The 12,362-nt window shown below is 48.3% G+C and overlaps 1 long non-coding RNA gene and 1 pseudogene across 8 annotated transcripts; both read right to left on the bottom strand.

Moving 5' to 3' along the window:
- Positions 1 to 12,362, bottom strand: part of LOC127920502 (pyruvate dehydrogenase phosphatase regulatory subunit, mitochondrial-like) — a 41,721-nt pseudogene that overhangs the window by 1,650 nt on the left and 27,709 nt on the right.
- On the bottom strand, positions 7,538 to 9,239 carry LOC127920505 (uncharacterized). Of its 8 annotated transcripts, none has more exons than XR_008106439.1 (3): positions 9,206 to 9,239; positions 8,257 to 8,393; positions 7,538 to 8,148 (listed from the first exon to the last, which is right to left on the bottom strand). It is a non-coding gene; the product is annotated as an uncharacterized LOC127920505 (long non-coding RNA). The 8 variants fall into 8 exon arrangements; XR_008106441.1 differs by lacking the exon at positions 9,206 to 9,239 and adding an exon at positions 9,098 to 9,116 and having other exon boundaries at positions 8,257 to 8,366; XR_008106436.1 differs by lacking the exon at positions 9,206 to 9,239 and adding an exon at positions 8,908 to 8,990.

Below are 12,362 nucleotides of genomic sequence, written 5' to 3'. Positions count from 1 at the left end.
CAGTTTACGGGTTCAGAGGCTAGGGCAGTTTAGGGGTTTAGAGGCTTGTCTAACCTGTAGATGGGTTCTCCCCACCAGGGCCACAGGTCCAGCTCTGTGTCATGATCCTCCAGGACCAACATGATGAAGCGACGGCTCACCCCCTCCTGACGCTGATGCAGCAGAGACGCTCGACCCAGGAAGTCTATGTCCTGGAGGAGGGGACAGAGAGAGGAGGAGAGGACAGAGAGAGGAAGAGGAGGGGAAGAGGGGGTACAGAGAGAGGAGGAGGAGAAGGGGGTACAGAGAGAGGAGGAGGAGGGGACAGAGAGAGGAGGAGGAGGGGACAGAGAGAGGAGGAGGAGGGGAAGAGGGGGTACAGAGAGAGGAGGAGGAGGGGACAGAGAGAGGAAGAGGAGGGGAAGAGGGGTACAGAGAGAGGAGGAGGAGAAGGGGGTACAGAGAGAGGAGGAGGAGGGGACAGAGAGAGGAGGAGGGGGTACAGAGAGAGGAGGAGGAGGGGGTACAGAGAGAGGAGGAGGAGGGGGTAAAGAGAGAGGAGGAGGAGGGGGTAGAGAGAGAGGAGGAGGGGTACAGAGAGAGGAGGAGAGGACAGAGAGAGGAAGAGGGGGGTACAGAGAGAGGAGGAGGAGAAGGGGGTACAGAGAGAGGAGGAGGAGGGGACAGAGAGAGGAGGAGGAGGGGACAGAGAGAGGAGGAGGAGGGGACAGAGAGAGGAGGAGGAGGGGACAGAGAGAGGAGGAGGAGGGGACAGAGAGAGGAAGAGGAGGGGAAGAGGGGGTACAGAGAGAGGAGGAGGAGAAGGGGGTACAGAGAGAGGAGGAGGAGAAGGGGGTACAGAGAGAGGAGGAGGAGGAGGGGGTACAGAGAGAGGAGGAGGAGGGGGTACAGAGAGAGGAGGAGGAGAAGGGCGTACAGAGAGAGGAGGAGGAGGGGGTACAGAGAGAGGAGGAGGAGGGGGTACAGAGAGAGGAGGGAGGAGGGGGTACAGAGAGAGGAGGAGGAGGTACAGAGAGAGGAGGAGGGGGTACAGAGAGAGGAGGAGGGGGTACAGAGAGAGGAGGAGGGGACAGAGAGAGGAGGAGAGGACAGAGAGAGGAAGAGGGGGGTACAGAGAGAGGAGGAGGAGAAGGGGGTACAGAGAGAGGAGGAGGAGAAGGGGTACAGAGAGAGGAGGAGGAGAAGGGGGTACAGAGAGAGGAGGAGGAGGGGGTACAGAGAGAGGAGGAGGAGGAGGAGGTACAGAGAGAGGAGGAGGAGAAGGGGGTACAGAGAGAGGAGGAGGAGAAGGGGGTACAGAGAGAGGAGGAGGAGGGGACAGAGGAAGAGGAGAGGACAGAGAGAGGAGGAGGAGGGGACAGAGAGAGGAGGAGAGGACAGAGAGAGGAAGAGGAGGGGAAGAGGGGGTACAGAGAGAGGAGGAGGAGAAGGGGGTACAGAGAGAGGAGGAGGAGGAGAAGGGGGTACAGAGAGAGGAGGAGGAGGAGAAGGGGTACAGAGAGAGGAGGAGGAGAAGGGGGTACAGAGAGAGGAGGAGGAGGGGGTACAGAGAGAGGAGGGAGGAGGGGGTACAGAGAGAGGAGGAGGAGGGGACAGAGAGGGAGGAGGAGGGGACAGAGAGAGGAGGGGGGGGACAGAGAGAGGAGGAGGGGGTACAGAGAGAGGAGGAGAGGACAGAGAGAGGAAGAGGAGGGGAAGAGGGGTACAGAGAGAGGAGGAGGAGAAGGGGGTACAGAGAGAGGAGGAGGAGAAGGGGTACAGAGAGAGGAGGAGGAGGGACAGAGAGAGGAGGAGGAGGGGAAGAGGGGGTACAGAGAGAGGAGGAGGAGAAGGGGGGTACAGAGAGAGGAGGAGGAGGGGACAGAGAGAGGAGGAGGGGTACAGAGAGAGGAGGAGGAGGGGGTACAGAGAGAGGAGGAGGAGGGGGGTACAGAGAGAGGAGGAGGAGGGGGTACAGAGAGAGGGAGGAGGAGGTACAGAGAGAGGAGGAGGGGTACAGAGAGAGGAGGAGAGGACAGAGAGAGGAAGAGGGGGTACAGAGAGAGGAGGAGGAGAAGGGGGGTACAGAGAGAGGAGGAGGAGGGGACAGAGAGAGGAGGAGGAGGGGACAGAGAGAGGAGGAGGAGGGACAGAGAGAGGAGGAGGAGGGGACAGAGAGAGGAGGAGGAGGGGACAGAGAGAGGAAGAGGAGGGGAAGAGGGGGTACAGAGAGAGGAGGAGGAGGGGGTACAGAGAGAGGAGGAGGAGAAGGGCGTACAGAGAGAGGAGGAGGAGGGGGTACAGAGAGAGGAGGAGGAGGGGGTACAGAGAGAGGAGGAGGAGGGGGAACAGAGAGAGGAGGAGGAGGGGGTACAGAGAGAGGAGGAGGAGGTACAGAGAGAGGAGGAGGGGTACAGAGAGAGGAGGAGGGGGTACAGAGAGAGGAGGAGGGGACAGAGAGAGGAGGAGAGGACAGAGAGAGGAAGAGGGGGTACAGAGAGAGGAGGAGGAGAAGGGGGTACAGAGAGAGGAGGAGGAGGGGGTACAGAGAGAGGAGGAGGAGGGGGTACAGAGAGAGGAGGAGGGGGTACAGAGAGAGGAGGAGGGGGTACAGAGAGAGGAGGAGGGGGTACAGAGAGAGGAGGAGGGGTACAGAGAGAGGAGGAGGGGGTACAGAGAGAGGAGGGGGTACAGAGAGAGGAGGAGGGGACAGAGAGATTAGGATGGGGGATAGAGAGAGGAGGAGGGGGATAGAGAGAGGAGGAGGGGGGACAGAGAGAGGAGGATGGGGTACAGAGAGAGGAGGAGGGGGTACAGAGAGAGGAGGAGGGGGATGGAGAGAGGAGGAGGGGGTACAGAGAGAGGAGGAGGGGGTACAGAGAGAGGAGGAGGGGGATGGAGAGAGGAGGAGGGGGTACAGAGAGAGGAGGAGGGGGATGGAGAGAGGAGGAGGGGGTACAGAGAGAGGAGGAGGGGATAGAGAGAAGAGGATGGGGTACAGAGAGAGGAGGAGGGGATAGAGAGAGGAGGATGGGGTACAGAGAGAGGAGGAGGAGGGGATAGAGAGAGGAGGAGGAGGGGACAGAGAGAGGAAGAGGGGATAAGACCAAACATCAACCAGACCTCATCAGTAACACAGTACAGGACTAAGGACCTGTTCAGACTAAATATTGGGGTCCGTGGGTCGTACCGTGTCAAACTTGACCCTGAACTCCCGTCCACACTCCAGGGGAGTGGTGAAAGGATCCAGGTCCTGACCCCAGAAGGCAAAGAACTTCTCTATTCGGAGAGAACGCAGGGAGTAGTACCCAGCGTTACGGATCCCATACTTCTGGCCCACTGACATCACCTCGTTGTAGACATGGAGCGCATACTGGAGGAGACGAGGAGAGAGGGAGGGGGAGAGGGGGAGGGAGAGAGAGAGGGGGGGAGAGAGAGAGGGGGGAGAGGCAGAGAGAGAGAGAGAGAGAGAGAGAGAGAGAGAGAGAGAGAGGGGGGAGAGAGAGAGAGAGAGGGGGAGAGGGGGAGGGAGAGGGAGAGAGAGAGAGAGAGGGGGAGAGAGAGAGAGAGGGGGAGGAGAGAGAGAGGGGGGGGGAGGCAGAGAGAGAGAGAGGGGGGAGAGGAGAGAGAGAGAGGGGGGAGGGGGAGAGAGAGAGAGGGGGAGAGGGGGAGGAGGAGAGAGAGAGAGAGAGAGGGGGGAGGAGGGAGAGAGAGGAGGGGGGAGAGGAGGGAGTATATAACTAGTAGTATATAACCAGTAGTATATAACCAGTAGTGTATATAGACTAGTAGTGTATAACCAGTAGTATATAACTAGTAGTATATAATCAGTAGTATATAGACTAGTAGTATATAACCAGTAGTATATAGACTAGTAGTATATAACCAGTAGTATATAACTAGTAGTATATAACCAGTAGTATATAGACTAGTAGTATATAACCAGTAGTATATAACTAGTATTATATAACCAGTAGTATATAGACTAGTAGTATATAGTAGTATATAATAGTATATATATAGTAGTATATAACCAGTAGTATATAGTAGTATATAACTAGTAGTATATAACCAGTAGTGTATAGTAGTCTAGTAGTATATAACCAGTAGTATATAGTAGTATATAACCAGTAGTATATAACCAGTAGTATATAGTATAGTGTGTATCTCACCTCTATAGGTATGTAAAGCATGAAGCCCGGCTCTCCTGTATAGTATATAACCAGTAGTATATAGTAGTATATAACTAGTAGTATATAGTAGTATATAACCAGTAGTATATAGTAGTATATAGTAGTATATAACCAGTAGTATATAGTAGTATATAACCAGTAGTATATAGTAGTATATAACCAGTAGTATATAGTAGTATATAACTAGTAGTATATAGTAGTATATAACCGGTAGTATATAGTAGTATATAACTAGTAGTATATAGTAGTATATAACTAGTAGTATATAACCAGTAGTATATAGTAGTATATAACCAGTACTATAGTAGTATATAGTAGTATATAACCAGTAGTATATAGTAGTATATAACCAGTAGTATATAGTAGTATATAACTAGTAGTATATAGTAGTATATAACCAGTAGTATATAGTAGTATATAACTAGTAGTATATAGTAGTATATAACCGGTAGTATATAGTAGTATATAACTAGTAGTATATAGTAGTATATAACTAGTAGTATATAACCAGTAGTATATAGTAGTATATAACCAGTACTATAGTAGTATATAGTAGTATATAACCAGTAGTATATAGTAGTATATAACCAGTAGTATATAGTAGTATATAACTAGTAGTATATAGTAGTATATAACCAGTAGTATATAGTAGTATATAGTAGTATATAACTAGTAGTATATAGTAGTATATAACTAGAAGTATATAACCAGCAGTATATAGTAGTCTATATATAGTATATAACCAGTAGTATATAGTATAGTGTGTATCTCACCTCTATAGGTATGTAAAGCATGAAGCCCGGCTCTCCTGTATGGGTCATACTCATTACTCGGATCCCATTGGCGTAGCCCACACTCATTTCCTGTTGACACACACCACAGGTCAGGACAACAACACACACAACCTTCGGCCTTGTGATGAGCCACTTCACGATAAACATGACAGGTTCCTCACCTTACAGAAGAGGGACGGGAAGTGTTCGGGAGTCATGGAGACATACGATAGTTCTCCTAGGACGTCCATCGCCCGCGGACCAATAAGATTCAGCGCTGTAGAAGGGAGGCCGGGGGTGGGGAAAGGGTTCAGAACAGAAATGCATTGTGGGGAACTGAGGGGAAGATCGAGGTTCTGCAGCGATAGTTCTCACCAGTGTACTTCCAGCTGACGTCCTCTAGGTGGAGCTGTGGGTCGTCGGGCATGTGCTTCTTCAACCACGACCAGCAGTGGACCTGCTGATCTGTCGGAGAGATGATGAAGAAGCTACAGAGACAGAGAGACAGAGACAGAGAGAGACAGAGAGAGAGAGAGAGAGAGAAAGATGGAGAGAAAGGGAGAGATGGAGAGAGAAAGGGAGAGATGGAGAGAGAAAGGGAGAGATGGAGAGAGAAAGGGAGAGATGGAGAGAGAAAGGGAGAGAGAGAGAGAGGGAGAGATGGAGAGAGAAAGGGAGAGATGGAGAGAGAGAGGGAGAGATGGAGAGAGAGAGAGAGAAAGGGAGAGAGGAAAACATTTAGATGAGGAACTAACCCAGCGCTCCTATGTGACGCTCGTCCATCAACAGACAGTGGAGACGAATGTGGAGCTGTCTGACATAAGACAAGGTGGTTCTCAGTCTCTATCCTGTTCATTTAGAGGACATTCACACGAGTTAGCCCCCAGGTGGAGTTAGCCCCCAGGTGGAGTTAGCCCCCAGGTGGACTTAGCCCCCAGGTGGACTTAGCCCCCAGGTGGACTTAGCCCCCAGGTGGACTTAGCCCCCAGGTGGACTTAGCCCCCAGGTGGACTTAGCCCCCAGGTGGAGTTTGCCCCCAAGGCTAAACTCTCACCTGTTCTTCTAATGGCTAAACTCTCACCTGTTCTTCTAATGGCTAAACTCTCACCTGTTCCTCTAATGGCTAAACTCTCACCTGTTCTTCTAATGGGTAAACTCTCACCTGTTCTTCTAATGGCTAAACTCTCACCTGTTCTTCTAATGGCTAAACTCTCACCTGTTCTTCTAATGGCTAAACTCTCACCTGTTCTTCTAATGGCTAAACTCTCACCTGTTCTTCTAATGGCTAAACTCTCACCTGTTCTTCTAATGGCTAAACTCTCACCTGTTCTTCTAATGGTTAAACTCTCACCTGTTCTTCTAATGGCTAAACTCTCACCTGTTCTTCTAATGGCTAAACTCTCACCTGTTCTTCTTAATGGCTAAACTCTCACCTGTTCTTCTAATGGCTAAACTCTCACCTGTTCTTCTAATGGCTAAACTCTCACCTGTTCTTCTAATGGCTAAACTCTCACCTGTTCTTCTAATGGCTAAACTCTCACCTGTTCTTCTAATGGCTAAACTCTCACCTGTTCTTCTAATGGCTAAACTCTCACCTGTTCTTCTAATGGCTAAACTCTCACCTGTTCTTCTAATGGCTAAACTCTCACCTGTTCTTCTAATGGCTAAACTCTCACCTGTTCTTCTAATGGCTAAACTCTCACCTGTTCTTCTAATGGCTAAACTCTCACCTGTTCTTCTAATGGCTAAACTCTCACCTGTTCTTCGAATGGCTAAACTCTCACCTGTTCTTCTAATGGCTAAACTCTCACCTGTTCTTCTAATGGCTAAACTCTCACCTGTTCTTCTAATGGCTAATGGCTAAACTCTCACCTGTTCTTCTAATGGCTAAACTCTCACCTGTTCTTCTAATGGCTAAACTCTCACCTGTTCTTCATAATGGCTAAACTCTCACCTGTTCTTCATAATGGCTAAACTCTCACCTGTTCTTCATAATGGCTAAACTCTCACCTGTTCTTCATAATGGCTAAACTCTCACCTGTTCTTCTAATGGCTAAACTCTCACCTGTTCTTCTAATGGCTAAACTCTCACCTGTTCTTCTTAATGGCTAAACTCTCACCTGTTCCTCTAATGGCTAAATTCTCACCTGTTCTTCTAATGGCTAAACTCTCACCTGTTCTTCTAATGGCTAAACTCTCACCTGTTCTTCTAATGGCTAAACTCTCACCTGTTCTTCTAATGGCTAAACTCTCACCTGTTCTTCTAATGGCTAAACTCTCACCTGTTCTTCTAATGGCTAAACTCTCACCTGTTCTTCTAATGGCTAAACTCTCACCTGTTCTTCTAATGGCTAAACTCTCACCTGTTCTTCTAATGGCTAAACTCTCACCTGTTCTTCTAATGGCTAAACTCTCACCTGTTCTTCTAATGGCTAAACTCTCACCTGTTCTTCTAATGGCTAAACTCTCACCTGTTCTTCTAATGGCTAAACTCTCACCTGTTCTTCTAATGGCTAAACTCTCACCTGTTCTTCTAATGGCTAAACTCTCACCTGTTCCTCTAATGGCTAAACTCTCACCTGTTCTTTCTAATGGCTAAACTCTCCCCTTTTCTTCTAATGGCTAAACTCTCACCTGTTCTTCTAATGGCTAAACTCTCACCTGTTCTTCTAATGGCTAAACTCTCACCTGTTCTTCTAATGGCTAAACTCTCACCTGTTCTTCTAATGGCTAAACTCTCACCTGTTCTTCTAATGGCTAAACTCTCACCTGTTCTTCTAATGGCTAAACTCTCACCTGTTCTTCTTAATGGCTAAACTCTCACCTGTTCTTCTAATGGCTAAACTCTCACCTGTTCTTCTAATGGCTAAACTCTCACCTGTTCTTCTAATGGCTAAACTCTCACCTGTTCTTCTAATGGCTAAACTCTCACCTGTTCCTCTAATGGCTAAACTCTCACCTGTTCTTCTAATGGCTAAACTCTCACCTGTTCTTCTAATGGCTAAACTCTCACCTGTTCTTCTAATGGCTAAACTCTCACCTGTTCTTCTAATGGCTAAACTCTCACCTGTTCTTCTAATGGCTAAACTCTCACCTGTTCTTCTAATGGCTAAACTCTCACCTGTTCTTCTAATGGCTAAACTCTCACCTGTTCTTCTTAATGGCTAAACTCTCACCTGTTCTTCTAATGGCTAAACTCTCACCTGTTCTTCTAATGGTTAAACTCTCACCTGTTCTTCTAATGGCTAAACTCTCACCTGTTCTTCTAATGGCTAAACTCTCACCTGTTCTTCTAATGGCTAAACTCTCACCTGTTCTTCTAATGGCTAAACTCTCACCTGTTCTTCTTAATGGCTAAACTCTCACCTGTTCTTCTAATGGCTAAACTCTCACCTGTTCTTCTTAATGGCTAAACTCTCACCTGTTCTTCTAATGGCTAAACTCTCACCTGTTCTTCTAATGGCTAAACTCTCACCTGTTCTTCTTAATGGCTAAACTCTCACCTATTCTTCTAATGGCTAAACTCTCACCTGTTCTTCTAATGGCTAAACTCTCACCTGTTCCTCTAATGGCTAAACTCTCACCTGTTCCTCTAATGGCTAAACTCTCACCTGTTCCTCTAATGGCTAAACTCTCACCTGTTCCTCTAATGGCTAAACTCTCACCTATTCTTCTAATGGCTAAACTCTCACCTGTTCTTCTAATGGCTAAACTCTCACCTGTTCTTCTAATGGCTAAACTCTCACCTGTTCTTCTAATGGCTAAACTCTCACCTGTTCTTCTAATGGCTAAACTCTCACCTATTCTTCTAATGGCTAAACTCTCACCTGTTCCTCTAATGGCTAAACTCTCACCTGTTCTTCTAATGGCTAAACTCTCACCTATTCTTCTAATGGCTAAACTCTCACCTGTTCCTCTAATGGCTAAACTCTCACCTGTTCCTCTAATGGCTAAACTCTCACCTGTTCTTCTTAATGGCTAAACTCTCACCTGTTCCTCTAATGGCTAAACTCTCACCTGTTCTTCTAATGGCTAAACTCTCACCTATTCTTCTAATGGCTAAACTCTCACCTGTTCTTCTAATGGCTAAACTCTCACCTGTTCTTCTAATGGCTAAACTCTCACCTGTTCCTCTAATGGCTAAACTCTCACCTGTTCCTCTAATGGCTAAACTCTCACCTGTTCTTCTAATGGCTAAACTCTCACCTGTTCTTCTAATGGTTAAACTCTCACCTGTTCATCTAATGGCTAAACTCTCACCTGTTCTTCTTAATGGCTAAACTCTCACCTGTTCCTCTTAATGGCTAAACTCTCACCTGTTCTTCTAATGGCTAAACTCTCACCTGTTCTTCTAATGGCTAAACTCTCACCTGTTCTTCTTAATGGCTAAACTCTCACCTGTTCTTCTAATGGCTAAACTCTCACCTGTTCTTCTAATGGCTAAACTCTCACCTGTTCTTCTAATGGCTAAACTCTCACCTGTTCTTCTAATGGCTAAACTCTCACCTGTTCTTCTAATGGCTAAACTCTCACCTGTTCTTCTAATGGCTAAACTCTCACCTGTTCTTCTTGACTCTGACCACGCTGCAGTCATTCTCATATCCGCCCCTCTCGTTCAGCATGCCCGTATGAACGATGTGACCCACTGGCACATCGAGGTCATTGGCACACAGGTGCTGCAGCAACGCCAACGCCTGGTCATCTGTAGACTGGCACAGAAAGAAAAGTAGTGACCGAGGGTGGTCTGACCATGGAGATAATGTAATTCACATTATAGCTGTGACCTAGGGTGGTCTGACCATGGAGATAATGTAATTCACATTATAGCTGTGACCTAGGGTGGTCTAGTCAGAGAGATAATGTCATTCACATTATAGCTGTGACCTAGGGTGGTCTAACCATGGAGATAATGTCATTCACATTATAGCTGTGACCTAGGGTGGTCTAACCATGGAGGTAATGTCATTCACATTATAGCTGTGACCGAGGGTGGTCTAACCATAGAGATAATGTCATTCACATTATAGCTGTGACCGAGGGTGGTCTAACTATGGAGACAATGTCATTCACATTGTAGCTGTGACCGAGGGTGGTCTAACCATGGAGATAATGTAATTCACATTATAGCTGTGACCTAGGGTGGTCTGACCATGGAGATAATGTAATTCACATTATAGCTGTGACCTAGGGTGGTCTAGTCAGAGATCATGTAAATCACATTATAGCTGTGACCTAGGGTGGTCTAACCATGGAGATAATGTCATTCACATCATAGCTCTGACCGAGGGTGGTCCAGCCATAGAGATAATGTCATTCATATTATAGCTGTGACCGAGGGTGGTCTAACCATAGAGATAATGTAATTCACATTATAACTGTGACCTAGGGTGGTCTAACCATGGAGGTAATGTCATTCACATTATAGCTGTGACCTAGGTGGTCTAACCATATAGATAGTGTAATTCACATTATAGCTGTGACCGAGGGTGGTCTAGTCAGAGATAACATTCCTTTTCTATTTCATTCTGTGGGTCCAGATGATACCTCACTTCCCCTCCTCTCCCTCTCCTTTCCAGGGGTCAGCCACCTACAGCTTCCATCATAGGAGGAAGTTGATACCTCACTTCCCCTCCTCTCCCTTCCCTCTCCTTTCCAGCGGTCAGCCACCTACAGCTTCCATCATAGGAGGAAGTTGATACCTCACTTCCCTCCTCTCCCTCTCCTTTCCAGGGGTCAGCCACCTACAGCTTCCATCATAGGAGGAAGTTGATACCTCACTTCCCTCCTCTCCCTCTCCTTTCCAGGGGTCAGCCACCTACAGCTTCCATCATAGGAGGAAGTTGATACCTCACTTCCCCTCCTCTCCCTTCCCTCTCCTTTCCAGGGTCAGCCACCTACAGCTTCCATCATAGGAGGAAGTTGATACCTCACTTCCCCTCCTCTCCCTCTCCTTTCCAGGGGTCACTCACAGTGAGCTCAAACTTGGTGAAGGAGGACATGTCAATGACACAGACGGCCTCCTTGCAGCATTTCACCTCCGCCCCCCACGATGTCAAACCAGTCAGGCTTATAGAACGTCTTACTGGCATCCAGGGACAGCAGGTCTGAGAACAGATGACAGAACTGTTTAACTAACAGACAGACACAGAGCTAAGAGACAGCAGGTCTCAGAACAGATGACAGAACTGTTTAACTAACAGACAGACACAGAGCTAAGAGACAGCAGGTCTGAGAACAGATGACAGAACTGTTTAACTAAACAGACAGACACAGAGCTAAGAGACAGCAGGTCTGAGAACAGATGACAGAACTGTTTAACTAAACAGACAGACACAGAGCTAAGAGACAGCAGGTCTCAGAACAGATGACAGAACTGTTTAACTAAACAGACAGACACAGAGCTAAGAGACAGCAGGTCTGAGAACAGATGATAGAACTGTTTAACTAAACAGACAGACACAGAGCTAAGAGACAGCAGGTCTGAGAACAGATGACAGAACTGTTTAACTAAACAGACAGACACAGAGCTAAGAGACAGCAGGTCTGAGAACAGATGATATAACTGTTTAACTAACAGACAGACACAGAGCTAAGAGACAGCAGGTCTGAGAACAGATGATAGAACTGTTTAACTAACAGACAGACACAGAGCTAAGAGACAGCAGGTCTGAGAACAGATGACAGAACTGTTTAACAGACAGACAGACACAGAGCTAAGAGACAGGTGTGTGTGTGGTGTGGGTGTGTGTGTGGTGTGGGGTGTGTGGTGTGGGGGTGTGTGTGTGGGGTGTGGGTGGTGTGGGGTGTGTGGGGTGTGTGGGGTGTGTGGGGTGTGTGGGTGTGTGGGTGTGTGGGGTGTGTGTGGTGTGTGTGTGTGTGTGTGTGGGGTGTGGTGTGTGTGTGGGGGGTGGGGGGTGGTGTGTGGGTGTGTGTGGTGTGGGGGTGTGTGTGTGTGTGGGGTGTGTGTGGGGTGTGGGGTGTGTGTGTGTGGGGGGGGGTGTGGGGTGTGGGTGTGTGGGGGGGTGTGGGGTGTGGGTGTGTGGGGTCTGCCTCACCCTTCCCTGCAGGGATGAAGTACTTGGCCCTCTCAAAGCCGTGTTTCTCCATCCATCTGGCTCCCTGTGTGTCCAGACGGTCGTACAGGAGATGTCCTCAGCTGACGGCCCGTCTGGAAGTCCCAACGGGGAACCTTTAGGTTATACAGCAGGGCTGGTGAGAGACAGACCGTCAGACACAGACAGACAGACAGACAGACAGACAGACAGACAGACACACACAGAGACAGAGACACCGAGAGAGAGAGAGAGACAGACCGTCAGACACCGAGAGAGAGACCGTCAGACACCGAGAGAGAGAGAGAGACCGTCAGAAACCGAGAGAGAGAGAGACAGACCGTCAGACACCGAGAGAGAGACCG

This window comes from Oncorhynchus keta, unplaced genomic scaffold (assembly GCF_023373465.1).
Source record: "Oncorhynchus keta strain PuntledgeMale-10-30-2019 unplaced genomic scaffold, Oket_V2 Un_contig_19696_pilon_pilon, whole genome shotgun sequence".
NCBI classification, from domain to species: Eukaryota; Metazoa; Chordata; class Actinopteri; order Salmoniformes; family Salmonidae; genus Oncorhynchus; species Oncorhynchus keta.
This window is presented reverse-complemented; position numbering and strand designations above follow the sequence as displayed.